The following is a 15910-nucleotide window of genomic DNA, read 5'->3' as shown; positions in this document are numbered from 1 at the left end:
GGAGGACTGTAGTGGTACAACAGGCATCCTTAGGTTGCTGGTTCAAATCCCGCTCGAAGGACTTTTGCCAAATGCAAATTTTATTGAATACTTGGAAAGTAAAATACTTGGAAAGTAAAATAACAGACAATTTATAATTATATTATATTTCATCACTGAAAATAGATGCCTGTTGCTTTGAGGCTGTGGCCACGTTATGTTTCTGTCCAACACGAATCTTCATTGGTTTCATGTGAGGTGTTTTGGATCCCCATCTCTTGCTATGAACTGGCAGAACAGCAGAATCCCCTTGACAATCTTGATTTCTCAAGGGAAATGAGAGAACACTATACACCATCCAAGATATTAAAATATTGTCAAGGCCCAACACGGCTGAATACTCTGATGAGATGGCCTGTGAGGCGCCGCCTTTCAACTTTTCCCCCTTAGTATGGTGGTCAGTAACATGCGGGAGACTGCGGAGGGGGTCATTTTTTTAATTGGGAACTGATGTGCTTTTACTCAATTCGGGAACCTCACAAGCCAAATTTGTAGTATTTTGCACGAATTGCAAGAGATGTTTACAAGTCGACGGTTGAAGTGGAAGCTCGTATATCGACGGTTGAAGTGGAAGCTCGTATTGAGCTTGCTAGAGACTGATTTGCCAAGCCTTCGATAGCTCAGTTGGTAGAGCGGAGGACTGTAGTGGTAAAACAGGCATCCTTAGGTCGCTGGTTGAAATCCGGATTGAAGGACTTTTGCCAAATGCAAATTTTATTGAATACTTGGAAAGTAAAATACTTGGAAAATAACATAACAGACAATTTATAATGATATTATATTTCATCACTGAAAATAGATGCCTTTTGCTTTGAGGCTGTGGCCACGTTATATTTCTGTTCAACACCAATCTTCATTGGTTTCCTGTGAGGTGTTTTGGATCCCCATCTCTTGCTATGAACTGGCAAAACAGCAGAATCCCCTTGACAATCTTGATTTCTCAAGGGAAATGAGAGAACAGTATACACCATCCAAGATATTAAAATATTGTCAAGGCCCAACACGGCTGAATACTCTGAGGAGATGGCCTGTGAGGCGCCGCCTTTCAACTTTTCCCCCTTAGTATGGTGGTCAGTAACATGCGGGAGACTGCGGAGGGGGTCATTTTTTTAATTGGGAACTGATGTGCTTTTACTCAATTCGGGAACCTCACAAGCCAAATTTGTAGTATTTTGCACGAATTGCAAGAGATGTTTACAAGTCGACGGTTGAAGTGGAGGCTCGTATTGAGTTTGCTAGAGAATGATTTGCCAAGCCTTCGATAGCTCAGTTGGTAGAGCGGAGGACTGTAGTGGTAAAACAGGCATCCTTAGGTCACTGGTTCAAATCCGGCTCGAAGGACTTTTGCCAAATGCACATTTTATTGAATACTTGGAAAGTAAAATACTTGGAAAGTAAAATAACAGACAATTTATAATTATATTATATTTCATCACTGAAAATAGATGCCTTTTGCTTTGAGGCTGTGACCATGTTATTTTTCTGTCCAACACGAATCTTCGTTGGTTTCCTGTGAGGTGTTTTGGATCCCCATCTCTTGCTATGAACTGACAAAACAGCAGAATCCCTTTGACAATCTTGATTTCTCAAGGGAAATGGGAGAACACTATACACCATCCAAGATATTAAAATATTGTCAAGGCCCAACGCGGCTGAATACTCTGAGGAGATGGCCTGTGAGGTGCCGCCTTTCAACTTTTCCCCCTTAGTATGGTGGTCAGTAACATGCGGGAGACTGCGGAGGGGGTCATTTTTTTAATTGGGAACTGATGTGCTTTTACTCAATTCGGGAACCTCACAAGCCAAATTTGTAGTATTTTGCACGAATTGCAAGAGATGTTTACAAGTCGACGGTTGAAGTGGAAGCTCGTATTGAGTTTGCTAGAGTTGATTTGCCAAGCCTTCGATAGCTCAGTTGGTAGAGTGGAGGACTGTAATGGTAAAACAAGCATCCTTAGGTCACTGGTTCAAATCCGGCTCAAAGGACTTTTGCCAAATGCACATTTTATTGAATACATGGAAAGTAAAATACTTGGAAAGTAAAATAACAGACAATTTATAATTATATTATATTTCATTACTGAAAATAGATGCTTTTTGCTTTGAGGCTGTGGCCACGTTATTTTTCTGTCCAACACGAATCTTCATTGGTTTCCTGTCAGGTGTTTTGGATCCCCATCTCTTGCTATGAACTGGCAAAACAGCAGAATCCCCTTGACAATCTTGATTTCTCAAGGGAAATGAGAGAACACTATACACCATCCAAGATATTAAAATATTGTCAAGGCCCAACACGGCTGAATACTCTGAGGAGATGGCCTGTGAGGCGCCGCCTTTCAACTTTTCCCCCTTAGTATGGTGGTCATTAACATGCGGGAGACTGCGGAGGGGGTCATTTTTTTAATTGGGAACTGATGTGCTTTTACTCAATTCGGGAACCTCACAAGCCAAATTTGTAGTATTTTGCACGAATTGCAAGAGATGTTTACAAGTCGACGGTTGAAGTGGAAGCTCGTATTGAGTTTGCTAGAGAAGGATTTGCCAAGCCTTCGATAGCTCAGTTGGTGGAGCGGAGGACTGTAGTAGTAAAACAGGCATCCTTAGGTCGCTGGTTCAAATCCGGCTCGAAGGACTTTTGCCAAATGCAAATTTTATTGAATACTTGGAAAGTAAAATACTTGGAAAATAAAATAACAGACAATTTATAATTATATTATATTTCATCACTGAAAATAGATGCCTTTTGCTTTGAGGCTGTGGCCACATTATGTTTCTGTCCAACACCAATCTTCATTGGTTTCCTGTGAGGTGATTCGGATCCCCATCTCTTGCTATGAACTGGCAAAACAGCAGAATCCCCTTGACAATCTTGATTTCTCAAGGGAAATGAGAGAACAGTATACACCATCCTAGATATTAAAATATTGTCAAGGCCCAACACGGCTGAATACTCTGAGGAGATGGCCTGTGAGGCGCCGCCTTTCAACTTTTCCCCCTTAGTATGGTGGTCAGTAACATGCGGGAGACTGCGGAGGGGGTCATTTTTTTAATTGGGAACTGATGTGCTTTTACTCAATTCGGGAATGTCACAAGCCAAATTTGTAGTATTTTGCACGAATTGCAAGAGATGTTTACAAGTCGACGGTTGAAGTGGAAGCTCGTATTGAGTTTGGTAGAGAACGATTTGCCAAGCCTTCGATAGCTCAGTTGGTAGGGCGGAGGACTGTAGTGGTAAAACAGGCATCCTTAGGTCGCTGGTTCAAATCCGGCTCGAAGGACTTTTGCCAAATGCACATTTTATTGAATACTTGGAAAGTAAAATGCTTGGAAAATAAAATAACAGACAATTTATAATTATATTATATTTCATCACTGAAAATAGATGCCTTTTGCTTTGAGGCTGTCGCCACGTTATGTTTCTGTCCAACACCAATCTTCATTGGTTTCCTGTGAGGTGATTCGGATCCCCATCTCTTGCTATGAACTGGCAAAACAGCAGAATCCCCTTGACAATCTTGATTTCTCAAGGGAAATGAGAGAACAGTATACACCATCCTAGATATTAAAATATTGTCAAGGCCCAACACGGCTGAATACTCTGAGGAGATGGCCTGTGAGGCGCCGCCTTTCAACTTTTCCCCCTTAGTATGGTGGTCAGTAACATGCGGGAGACTGCGGAGGGGGTCATTTTTTTAATTGGGAACTGATGTGCTTTTACTCAATTCGGGAATGTCACAAGCCAAATTTGTAGTATTTTGCACGAATTGCAAGAGATGTTTACAAGTCGACGGTTGAAGTGGAAGCTCGTATTGAGTTTGGTAGAGAACGATTTGCCAAGCCTTCGATAGCTCAGTTGGTAGGGCGGAGGACTGTAGTGGTAAAACAGGCATCCTTAGGTCGCTGGTTCAAATCCGGCTCGAAGGACTTTTGCCAAATGCACATTTTATTGAATACTTGGAAAGTAAAATGCTTGGAAAATAAAATAACAGACAATTTATAATTATATTATATTTCATCACTGAAAATAGATGCCTTTTGCTTTGAGGCTGTCGCCACGTTATGTTTCTGTCCAACACCAATCTTCATTAGTTTCCTGTGAGGTGTTTTGGATCCCCATCTCTTGCTATGAACTGGCAAAACAGCAGAATCCCCTTGACAATCTTGATTTCTCAAGGGAAATGAGAGAACACTATGAACTGATGTGCTTTTACTCAATTCGGGAACGTCACAAGCCAAATTTGTAGTATATTGCACGAATTGCAAGAGATGTTTACAAGTCGACGGTTGAAGTGGAAGCTTGTATTGAGTTTGCTAGAGAATGGTCTGACAAGCCTTCGATAGCTCAGTTGGTAGAGCGGAGGACTGTAGTGGTAAAACAGGCATCCTTAGGTCGCTGGTTCAAATCTGGCTCGAAGGACCTTTGCCAAATGCAAATTTTATTGAATACTTGGAAAGTAAAATACTTGGAAAATAAAATAACAGACAATTTATAATTATATTATATTTCATCACTGAAAATACATGCCTTTTGCTTTGAGGCTGTGGCCACGTTATGTTTCTGTCCAACACCAATCTTCATTGGTTTCCTGTGAGGTGATTCGGATCCCCATCTCTTGCTATGAACTGGCAAAACAGCAGAATCCCCTTGACAAGCTTGATTTCTCAAGGGAAATGAGAGAACAGTATACACCATCCAAGATATTAAAATATTGTCAAGGCCGAACACGGCTGAATACTCTGAGGAGATGGCCTGTGAGGAGCCGCCTTTCAACTTTTCCCCCTTAGTATGGTGGTCAGTAACATGCGGGAGACTGCGGAGGGGGTCATTTTTTTAATTGGGAACTGATGTGCTTTTACTCAATTCGGGAACGTCACAAGCCAAATTTGTAGTATTTTGCACGAATTGCAAGAGATGTTTACAAGTCGACGGTTGAAGTGGAAGCTCGTATTGAGTTTGCTAGAGAACAATTTGCCAAGCCTCCGATAGCTCAGTTGGTAGAGCGGAGGACTGTAGTGGTAAAACAGGCATCCTTAGGTCGCTGGTTCAAATCCGGCTCGAAGGACTTTTGCCAAATGCAAATTTTATTGAATACTTGGAAAGTAAAATACTTGGAAAATAAAATAACAGACAATTTATAATTATATTATATTTCATCACTGAAAATAGATGCCTTTTGCTTTGAGGCTGTGGCCACGTTATGTTTCTGTCCAACACCAATCTTCATTGGTTTCCTGTGAGGTGATTCGGATCCCCATCTCTTGCTATGAACTGGCAAAACAGCAGAATCCCCTTGACAATCTTGATTTCTCAAGGGTAAATGAGAGAACAGTATACACCATCCAAGATATTAAAATATTGTCAAGGCCCAACACGGCTGAATACTCTGAGGAGATGGCCTGTGAGGAGCCGCCTTTCAACTTTTCCCCCTTAGTATGGTGGTCAGTAACATGCGGGAGACTGCGGAGGGGGTCATTTTTTAAATTGGGAACTGATGTGCTTTTACTCAATTCGGGAACCTCACAAGCCAAATTTGTAGTATTTTGCACGAATTGCAAGAGATGTTTACAAGTCGACGGTTGAAGTGGAAGCTCCTATTGAGTTTGCTAGAGAATGATTTGCCAAGCCTTCGATAGCTCAGTTGGTAGAGCGGAGGACTGTAGTGGTAAAACAGGCATCCTTAGGTCGCTGGTTCAAATCCGGCTCGAAGGACTTTTGCCAAATGCACATTTTATTGAATACTTGGAAAGTAAAATACTTGGAAAATAAAATAACAGACAATTTATAATTATATTATATTTCATCACTGAAAATAGATGCCTTTTGCTTTGAGGCTGTGGCCACGTTATGTTTCTGTCCAACACCAATCTTCATTGGTTTCCTGTGAGGTGATTCGGATCCCCATCTCTTGCTATGAACTGGCAAAACAGCAGAATCCCCTTGACAAGCTTGATTTCTCAAGGGAAATGAGAGAACAGTATACACCATCCAAGATATTAAAATATTGTCAAGGCCCAACACGGCTGAATACTCTGAGGAGATGGCCTGTGAGGCGCCGCCTTTCAACTTTTCCCCCTTAGTATGGTGGTCATTAACATGAGGGAGACTGCGGAGGGGGTCATTTTTTTAATTGGGAACTGATGTGCTTTTACTCAATTCGGGAACCTCACAAGCCAAATTTGTAGTATTTTGCACGAATTGCAAGAGATGTTTACAAGTCGACGGTTGAAGTGGAAGCTCGTATATCGACGGTTGAAGTGGAAGCTCGTATTGAGCTTGCTAGAGACTGATTTGCCAAGCCTTCGATAGCTCAGTTGGTAGAGCGTAGGACTGTAGTGGTAAAACAGGCATCCTTAGGTCGCTGGTTGAAATCCGGATTGAAGGACTTTTGCCAAATGCAAATTTTATTGAATACTTGGAAAGTAAAATACTTGGAAAATAACATAACAGACAATTTATAATGATATTATATTTCATCACTGAAAATAGATGCCTTTTGCTTTGAGGCTGTGGCCACGTTATATTTCTGTTCAACACCAATCTTCATTGGTTTCCTGTGAGGTGTTTTGGATCCCCATCTCTTGCTATGAACTGGCAAAACAGCAGAATCCCCTTGACAATCTTGATTTCTCAAGGGAAATGAGAGAACACTATACACCATCCAAGATATTAAAATATTGTCAAGGCCCAACACGGCTGAATACTCTGAGGAGATGGCCTGTGAGGCGCCGCCTTTCAACTTTTCCCCCTTAGTATGGTGGTCAGTAACATGCGGGAGACTGCGGAGGGGGTCATTTTTTTAATTGGGAACTGATGTGCTTTTACTCAATTCGGGAACCTCACAAGCCAAATTTGTAGTATTTTGCACGAATTGCAAGAGATGTTTACAAGTCGACGGTTGAAGTGGAGGCTCGTATTGAGTTTGCTAGAGAATGATTTGCCAAGCCTTCGATAGCTCAGTTGGTAGAGCGGAGGACTGTAGTGGTAAAACAGGCATCCTTAGGTCACTGGTTCAAATCCGGCTCGAAGGACTTTTGCCAAATGCACATTTTATTGAATACTTGGAAAGTAAAATACTTGGAAAGTAAAATAACAGACAATTTATAATTATATTATATTTCATCACTGAAAATAGATGCCTTTTGCTTTGAGGCTGTGACCATGTTATTTTTCTGTCCAACACGAATCTTCGTTGGTTTCCTGTGAGGTGTTTTGGATCCCCATCTCTTGCTATGAACTGACAAAACAGCAGAATCCCTTTGACAATCTTGATTTCTCAAGGGAAATGGGAGAACACTATACACCATCCAAGATATTAAAATATTGTCAAGGCCCAACGCGGCTGAATACTCTGAGGAGATGGCCTGTGAGGTGCCGCCTTTCAACTTTTCCCCCTTAGTATGGTGGTCAGTAACATGCGGGAGACTGCGGAGGGGGTCATTTTTTTAATTGGGAACTGATGTGCTTTTACTCAATTCGGGAACCTCACAAGCCAAATTTGTAGTATTTTGCACGAATTGCAAGAGATGTTTACAAGTCGACGGTTGAAGTGGAAGCTCGTATTGAGTTTGCTAGAGTTGATTTGCCAAGCCTTCGATAGCTCAGTTGGTAGAGTGGAGGACTGTAATGGTAAAACAGGCATCCTTAGGTCACTGGTTCAAATCCGGCTCAAAGGACTTTTGCCAAATGCACATTTTATTGAATACTTGGAAAGTAAAATACTTGGAAAGTAAAATAACAGACAATTTATAATTATATTATATTTCATTACTGAAAATAGATGCTTTTTGCTTTGAGGCTGTGGCCACGTTATTTTTCTGTCCAACACGAATCTTCATTGGTTTCCTGTCAGGTGTTTTGGATCCCCATCTCTTGCTATGAACTGGCAAAACAGCAGAATCCCCTTGACAATCTTGATTTCTCAAGGGAAATGAGAGAACACTATACACCATCCAAGATATTAAAATATTGTCAAGGCCCAACACGGCTGAATACTCTGAGGAGATGGCCTGTGAGGCGCCGCCTTTCAACTTTTCCCCCTTAGTATGGTGGTCATTAACATGCGGGAGACTGCGGAGGGGGTCATTTTTTTAATTGGGAACTGATGTGCTTTTACTCAATTCGGGAACCTCACAAGCCAAATTTGTAGTATTTTGCACGAATTGCAAGAGATGTTTACAAGTCGACGGTTGAAGTGGAAGCTCGTATTGAGTTTGCTAGAGAAGGATTTGCCAAGCCTTCGATAGCTCAGTTGGTGGAGCGGAGGACTGTAGTAGTAAAACAGGCATCCTTAGGTCGCTGGTTCAAATCCGGCTCGAAGGACTTTTGCCAAATGCAAATTTTATTGAATACTTGGAAAGTAAAATACTTGGAAAATAAAATAACAGACAATTTATAATTATATTATATTTCATCACTGAAAATAGATGCCTTTTGCTTTGAGGCTGTGGCCACATTATGTTTCTGTCCAACACCAATCTTCATTGGTTTCCTGTGAGGTGATTCGGATCCCCATCTCTTGCTATGAACTGGCAAAACAGCAGAATCCCCTTGACAATCTTGATTTCTCAAGGGAAATGAGAGAACAGTATACACCATCCTAGATATTAAAATATTGTCAAGGCCCAACACGGCTGAATACTCTGAGGAGATGGCCTGTGAGGCGCCGCCTTTCAACTTTTCCCCCTTAGTATGGTGGTCAGTAACATGCGGGAGACTGCGGAGGGGGTCATTTTTTTAATTGGGAACTGATGTGCTTTTACTCAATTCGGGAATGTCACAAGCCAAATTTGTAGTATTTTGCACGAATTGCAAGAGATGTTTACAAGTCGACGGTTGAAGTGGAAGCTCGTATTGAGTTTGGTAGAGAACGATTTGCCAAGCCTTCGATAGCTCAGTTGGTAGGGCGGAGGACTGTAGTGGTAAAACAGGCATCCTTAGGTCGCTGGTTCAAATCCGGCTCGAAGGACTTTTGCCAAATGCACATTTTATTGAATACTTGGAAAGTAAAATGCTTGGAAAATAAAATAACAGACAATTTATAATTATATTATATTTCATCACTGAAAATAGATGCCTTTTGCTTTGAGGCTGTCGCCACGTTATGTTTCTGTCCAACACCAATCTTCATTAGTTTCCTGTGAGGTGTTTTGGATCCCCATCTCTTGCTATGAACTGGCAAAACAGCAGAATCCCCTTGACAATCTTGATTTCTCAAGGGAAATGAGAGAACACTATGAACTGATGTGCTTTTACTCAATTCGGGAACGTCACAAGCCAAATTTGTAGTATATTGCACGAATTGCAAGAGATGTTTACAAGTCGACGGTTGAAGTGGAAGCTTGTATTGAGTTTGCTAGAGAATGGTCTGACAAGCCTTCGATAGCTCAGTTGGTAGAGCGGAGGACTGTAGTGGTAAAACAGGCATCCTTAGGTCGCTGGTTCAAATCTGGCTCGAAGGACTTTTGCCAAATGCAAATTTTATTGAATACTTGGAAAGTAAAATACTTGGAAAATAAAATAACAGACAATTTATAATTATATTATATTTCATCACTGAAAATACATGCCTTTTGCTTTGAGGCTGTGGCCACGTTATGTTTCTGTCCAACACCAATCTTCATTGGTTTCCTGTGAGGTGATTCGGATCCCCATCTCTTGCTATGAACTGGCAAAACAGCAGAATCCCCTTGACAAGCTTGATTTCTCAAGGGAAATGAGAGAACAGTATACACCATCCAAGATATTAAAATATTGTCAAGGCCGAACACGGCTGAATACTCTGAGGAGATGGCCTGTGAGGAGCCGCCTTTCAACTTTTCCCCCTTAGTATGGTGGTCAGTAACATGCGGGAGACTGCGGAGGGGGTCATTTTTTTAATTGGGAACTGATGTGCTTTTACTCAATTCGGGAACGTCACAAGCCAAATTTGTAGTATTTTGCACGAATTGCAAGAGATGTTTACAAGTCGACGGTTGAAGTGGAAGCTCGTATTGAGTTTGCTAGAGAACAATTTGCCAAGCCTCCGATAGCTCAGTTGGTAGAGCGGAGGACTGTAGTGGTAAAACAGGCATCCTTAGGTCGCTGGTTCAAATCCGGCTCGAAGGACTTTTGCCAAATGCAAATTTTATTGAATACTTGGAAAGTAAAATACTTGGAAAATAAAATAACAGACAATTTATAATTATATTATATTTCATCACTGAAAATAGATGCCTTTTGCTTTGAGGCTGTGGCCACGTTATGTTTCTGTCCAACACCAATCTTCATTGGTTTCCTGTGAGGTGATTCGGATCCCCATCTCTTGCTATGAACTGGCAAAACAGCAGAATCCCCTTGACAATCTTGATTTCTCAAGGGTAAATGAGAGAACAGTATACACCATCCAAGATATTAAAATATTGTCAAGGCCCAACACGGCTGAATACTCTGAGGAGATGGCCTGTGAGGAGCCGCCTTTCAACTTTTCCCCCTTAGTATGGTGGTCAGTAACATGCGGGAGACTGCGGAGGGGGTCATTTTTTAAATTGGGAACTGATGTGCTTTTACTCAATTCGGGAACCTCACAAGCCAAATTTGTAGTATTTTGCACGAATTGCAAGAGATGTTTACAAGTCGACGGTTGAAGTGGAAGCTCCTATTGAGTTTGCTAGAGAATGATTTGCCAAGCCTTCGATAGCTCAGTTGGTAGAGCGGAGGACTGTAGTGGTAAAACAGGCATCCTTAGGTCGCTGGTTCAAATCCGGCTCGAAGGACTTTTGCCAAATGCACATTTTATTGAATACTTGGAAAGTAAAATACTTGGAAAATAAAATAACAGACAATTTATAATTATATTATATTTCATCACTGAAAATAGATGCCTTTTGCTTTGAGGCTGTGGCCACGTTATGTTTCTGTCCAACACCAATCTTCATTGGTTTCCTGTGAGGTGATTCGGATCCCCATCTCTTGCTATGAACTGGCAAAACAGCAGAATCCCCTTGACAAGCTTGATTTCTCAAGGGAAATGAGAGAACAGTATACACCATCCAAGATATTAAAATATTGTCAAGGCCCAACACGGCTGAATACTCTGAGGAAATGGCCTGTGAGGCGCCGCCTTTCAACTTTTCCCCCTTAGTATGGTGGTCAGTAACATGCGGGAGACTGCGGAGGGGGTCATTTTTTTAATTGGGAACTGATGTGCTTTTACTCAATTCGGGAACGTCACAAGCCAAATTTGTAGTATTTTGCACGAATTGCAAGAGATGTTTACAAGTCGACGGTTGAAGTGGAAGCTCGTATTGAGTTTGCTAGAGAACAATTTGCCAAGCCTCCGATAGCTCAGTTGGTAGAGCGGAGGACTGTAGTGGTAAAACAGGCATCCTTAGGTCGCTGGTTCAAATCCGGCTCGAAGGACTTTTGCCAAATGCAAATTTTATTGAATACTTGGAAAGTAAAATACTTGGAAAATAAAATAACAGACAATTTATAATTATATTATATTTCATCACTGAAAATAGATGCCTTTTGCTTTGAGGCTGTGGCCACGTTATGTTTCTGTCCAACACCAATCTTCATTGGTTTCCTGTGAGGTGATTCGGATCCCCATCTCTTGCTATGAACTGGCAAAACAGCAGAATCCCCTTGACAATCTTGATTTCTCAAGGGTAAATGAGAGAACAGTATACACCATCCAAGATATTAAAATATTGTCATGGCCCAACACGGCTGAATACTCTGAGGAGATGGCCTGTGAGGAGCCGCCTTTCAACTTTTCCCCCTTAGTATGGTGGTCAGTAACATGCGGGAGACTGCGGAGGGGGTCATTTTTTAAATTGGGAACTGATGTGCTTTTACTCAATTCGGGAACCTCACAAGCCAAATTTGTAGTATTTTGCACGAATTGCAAGAGATGTTTACAAGTCGACGGTTGAAGTGGAAGCTCCTATTGAGTTTGCTAGAGAATGATTTGCCAAGCCTTCGATAGCTCAGTTGGTAGAGCGGAGGACTGTAGTGGTAAAACAGGCATCCTTAGGTCGCTGGTTCAAATCCGGCTCGAAGGACTTTTGCCAAATGCACATTTTATTGAATACTTGGAAAGTAAAATACTTGGAAAATAAAATAACAGACAATTTATAATTATATTATATTTCATCACTGAAAATAGATGCCTTTTGCTTTGAGGCTGTGGCCACGTTATGTTTCTGTCCAACACCAATCTTCATTGGTTTCCTGTGAGGTGATTCGGATCCCCATCTCTTGCTATGAACTGGCAAAACAGCAGAATCCCCTTGACAATCTTGATTTCTCAAGGGAAATGAGAGAACAGTATACACCATCCAAGATATTAAAATATTGTCAAGGCCCAACACGGCTGAATACTCTGAGGAAATGGCCTGTGAGGCGCCGCCTTTCAACTTTTCCCCCTTAGTATGGTGGTCAGTAACATGCGGGAGACTGCGGAGGGGGTCATTTTTTTAATTGGGAACTGATGTGCTTTTACTCAATTCGGGAACCTCACAAGCCAAATTTGTAGTATTTTGCACGAATTGCAAGAGATGTTTACAAGTCGACGGTTGAAGTGGAAGCTCGTATTGAGCTTGCTAGAGACTGATTTGCCAAGCCTTCGATAGCTCAGTTGGTAGAGCGGAGGACTGTAGTGGTAAAACAGGCATCCTTAGGTCGCTGGTTGAAATCCGGATTGAAGGACTTTTGCCAAATGCAAATTTTATTGAATACTTGGAAAGTAAAATACTTGGAAAATAAAATAACAGACAATTTATAATTATATTATATTTCATCACTGAAAATAGATGCCTTTTGCTTTGAGGCTGTGGCCACGTTATATTTCTGTTCAACACCAATCTTCATTGGTTTCCTGTGAGGTATTTTGGATCCCCATCTCTTGCTATGAACTGGCAAAACAGCAGAATCCCCTTGACAATCTTGATTTCTCAAGGGAAATGAGAGAACACTATACACCATCCAAGATATTAAAATATTGTCAAGGCCCAACACGGCTGAATACTCTGAGGAGATGGCCTGTGAGGCGCCGCCTTTCAACTTTTCCCCCTTAGTATGGTGGTCAGTAACATGCGGGAGACTGCGGAAGGGGTCATTTTTTTAATTGGGAACTGATGTGCTTTTACTCAATTCGGGAACGTTACAAGCCAAATTTGTAGTATTTTGCACGAATTGCAAGAGATGTTTACAAGTCGACGGTTGAAGTGGCAGCTCGTATTGAGTTTGCTAGAGAATGATGTGCCAAGCCTTCGATAGCTCAGTTGGTAGAGCAGAGGACTGTAGTGGTAAAACAGGCATCCTTAGGTCGCTGGTTCAAATCCGGCTCGAAGGACTTTTGCCAAATGCAAATTTTATTGAATACTTGGAAAGTAAAATACTTGGAAAATAAAATAACAGACAATTTATAATTATATTATATTTCATCACTGAAAATAGATGCCTTTTGCTTTGAGGCCTGTGGTCACGTTATGTTTCTGTCCAACACCAATCTTCATTGGTTTCCTGTGAGGTGATTCGGATCCCCATCTCTTGCTATGAACTGGCAAAACAGCAGAATCCCCTTGACAATCTTGATTTCTCAAGGGAAATGAGAGAACAGTATACACCATCCAAGATATTAAAATATTGTCAAGGCCCAACACGGCTGAATACTCTGAGGAGATGGCCTGTGAGGAGCCGCCTTTCAACTTTTCCCCCTTAGTATGGTGGTCAGTAACATGCGGGAGACTGCGGAGGGGGTCATTTTTTTAATTGGGAACTGATGTGCTTTTACTCAATTCGGGAACCTCACAAGCCAAATTTGTAGTATTTTGCACGAATTGCAAGAGATGTTTACAAGTCGACGGTTGAAGTGGAAGCTCGTATTGAGTTTGCTAGAAAACGATTTGCCAAGCCTTCGATAGCTCAGTTGGTAGAGGGGAGGACTGTAGTGGTAAACCAGGCATCCTTAGGTCGCTGGTTCAAATCCGGCTCGAATGACTTTTGCCAAATGCACATTTTATTGAATACTTGGAAAGTAAAATACTTGGAAAGTAAAATAACAGACAATTTATAATTATATTATATTTCATCACTGAAAATAGATGCCTTTTGCTTTGAGGCTGTGGCCACGTTATTTTTCTGTCCGACACCAATCTTCGTTGGTTTCCTGTGAGGTATTTTGGATCCCCATCTCTTGCTATGAACTGACAAAACAGCAGAATCCCCTTGACAATCTTGATTTCTCAAGGAAAATGAGAGAACACTATACACCATCCAAGATATTAAAATATTGTCAAGGCCCAACGCGGCTGAATACTCTGAGGAGATGGCCTGTGAGGTGCCGCCTTTCAACTTTTCCCCCTTAGTATGGTGGTCACTAACATGCGGGAGACTGCGGAGGGGGTCATTTTTTTAATTGGGAACTGAAGTGCTTTTACTCAATTTGGGAACCTCACAAGCCAAATTTGTAGTATTTTGCACGAATTGCAAGAGATGTTTACAAGTCGACGGTTGAAGTGGAAGCTCGTATTGAGTTTGCTAGAGAATGATTTGCCAAGCCTTCGATAGCTCAGTTGGTAGAGCGGAGGACTGTAGTGGTACAACAGGCATCCTTAGGTTGCTGGTTCAAATCCCGCTCGAAGGACTTTTGCCAAATGCAAATTTTATTGAATACTTGGAAAGTAAAATACTTGGAAAGTAAAATAACAGACAATTTATAATTATATTATATTTCATCACTGAAAATAGATGCCTGTTGCTTTGAGGCTGTGGCCACGTTATGTTTCTGTCCAACACGAATCTTCATTGGTTTCATGTGAGGTGTTTTGGATCCCCATCTCTTGCTATGAACTGGCAGAACAGCAGAATCCCCTTGACAATCTTGATTTCTCAAGGGAAATGAGAGAACACTATACACCATCCAAGATATTAAAATATTGTCAAGGCCCAACACGGCTGAATACTCTGATGAGATGGCCTGTGAGGCGCCGCCTTTCAACTTTTCCCCCTTAGTATGGTGGTCAGTAACATGCGGGAGACTGCGGAGGGGGTCATTTTTTAATTGGGAACTGATGTGCTTTTACTCAATTCGGGAACCTCACAAGCCAAATTTGTAGTATTTTGCACGAATTGCAAGAGATGTTTACAAGTCGACGGTTGAAGTGGAAGCTCGTATTGAGTTTGCTAGAGTTGATTTGCCAAGCCTTTGATAGCTCAGTTGGTAGATTTGTAGTATTTTGCACGAATTGCAAGAGATGTTTACAAGTCGACGGTTGAAGTGGAAGCTCGTATTGAGCTTGCTAGAGACTGATTTGCCAAGCCTTCGATAGCTCAGTTGGTAGAGCGGAGGACTGTAGTGGTAAAACAGGCATCCTTAGGTCGCTGGTTGAAATCCGGATTGAAGGACTTTTGCCAAATGCAAATTTTATTGAATACTTGGAAAGTAAAATACTTGGAAAGTAAAATAACAGACAATTTATAATTATATTATATTTCATCACTGAAAATAGATGCCTGTTGCTTTGAGGCTGTGGCCACGTTATGTTTCTGTCCAACACGAATCTTCATTGGTTTCATGTGAGGTGTTTTGGATCCCCATCTCTTGCTATGAACTGGCAGAACAGCAGAATCCCCTTGACAATCTTGATTTCTCAAGGGAAATGAGAGAACACTATACACCATCCAAGATATTAAAATATTGTCAAGGCCCAACACGGCTGAATACTCTGAGGAGATGGCCTGTGAGGCGCCGCCTTTCAACTTTTCCTCCTAGTATGGTGGTCAGTAACATGCGGGAGACTGCGGAGGGGGTCATTTTTTAAATTGGGAACTGATGTGCTTTTACTCAATTCGGGAACCTCACAAGCCAAATTTGTAGTATTTTGC

The 15910-nt window shown here is 41.5% G+C and overlaps 4 non-coding genes across 4 annotated transcripts; all 4 read left to right on the top strand.

Moving 5' to 3' along the window:
- The first annotated feature begins 5663 nt into the window (after positions 1 to 5663).
- Positions 5664 to 5749, top strand: TRNAY-GUA (transfer RNA tyrosine (anticodon GUA)). The gene is given in 2 exon segments: positions 5664 to 5700; positions 5714 to 5749. It is a non-coding gene; the product is annotated as a tRNA-Tyr (tRNA).
- Positions 5750 to 10705: 4956 nt separating this feature from the next.
- On the top strand, positions 10706 to 10791 carry TRNAY-GUA (transfer RNA tyrosine (anticodon GUA)). Its single transcript is given in 2 exon segments — positions 10706 to 10742; positions 10756 to 10791. It is a non-coding gene; the product is annotated as a tRNA-Tyr (tRNA).
- A 1207-nt stretch (positions 10792 to 11998) lies between these two features.
- Positions 11999 to 12084, top strand: TRNAY-GUA (transfer RNA tyrosine (anticodon GUA)). Its single transcript is given in 2 exon segments — positions 11999 to 12035; positions 12049 to 12084. It is a non-coding gene; the product is annotated as a tRNA-Tyr (tRNA).
- Positions 12085 to 13290: 1206 nt separating this feature from the next.
- On the top strand, positions 13291 to 13376 carry TRNAY-GUA (transfer RNA tyrosine (anticodon GUA)). The gene is given in 2 exon segments: positions 13291 to 13327; positions 13341 to 13376. It is a non-coding gene; the product is annotated as a tRNA-Tyr (tRNA).
- Positions 13377 to 15910: the final 2534 nt, after the last annotated feature.

Source organism: Ambystoma mexicanum, chromosome 1p, assembly GCF_040938575.1.
Source record: "Ambystoma mexicanum isolate Mex_15411 chromosome 1p, UKY_AmexF1_1, whole genome shotgun sequence".
Classification (NCBI taxonomy): Eukaryota; Metazoa; Chordata; class Amphibia; order Caudata; family Ambystomatidae; genus Ambystoma; species Ambystoma mexicanum.
Note: the sequence above shows the minus strand (reverse complement) of the source record. Positions and strands in the feature narration are given on the sequence as shown.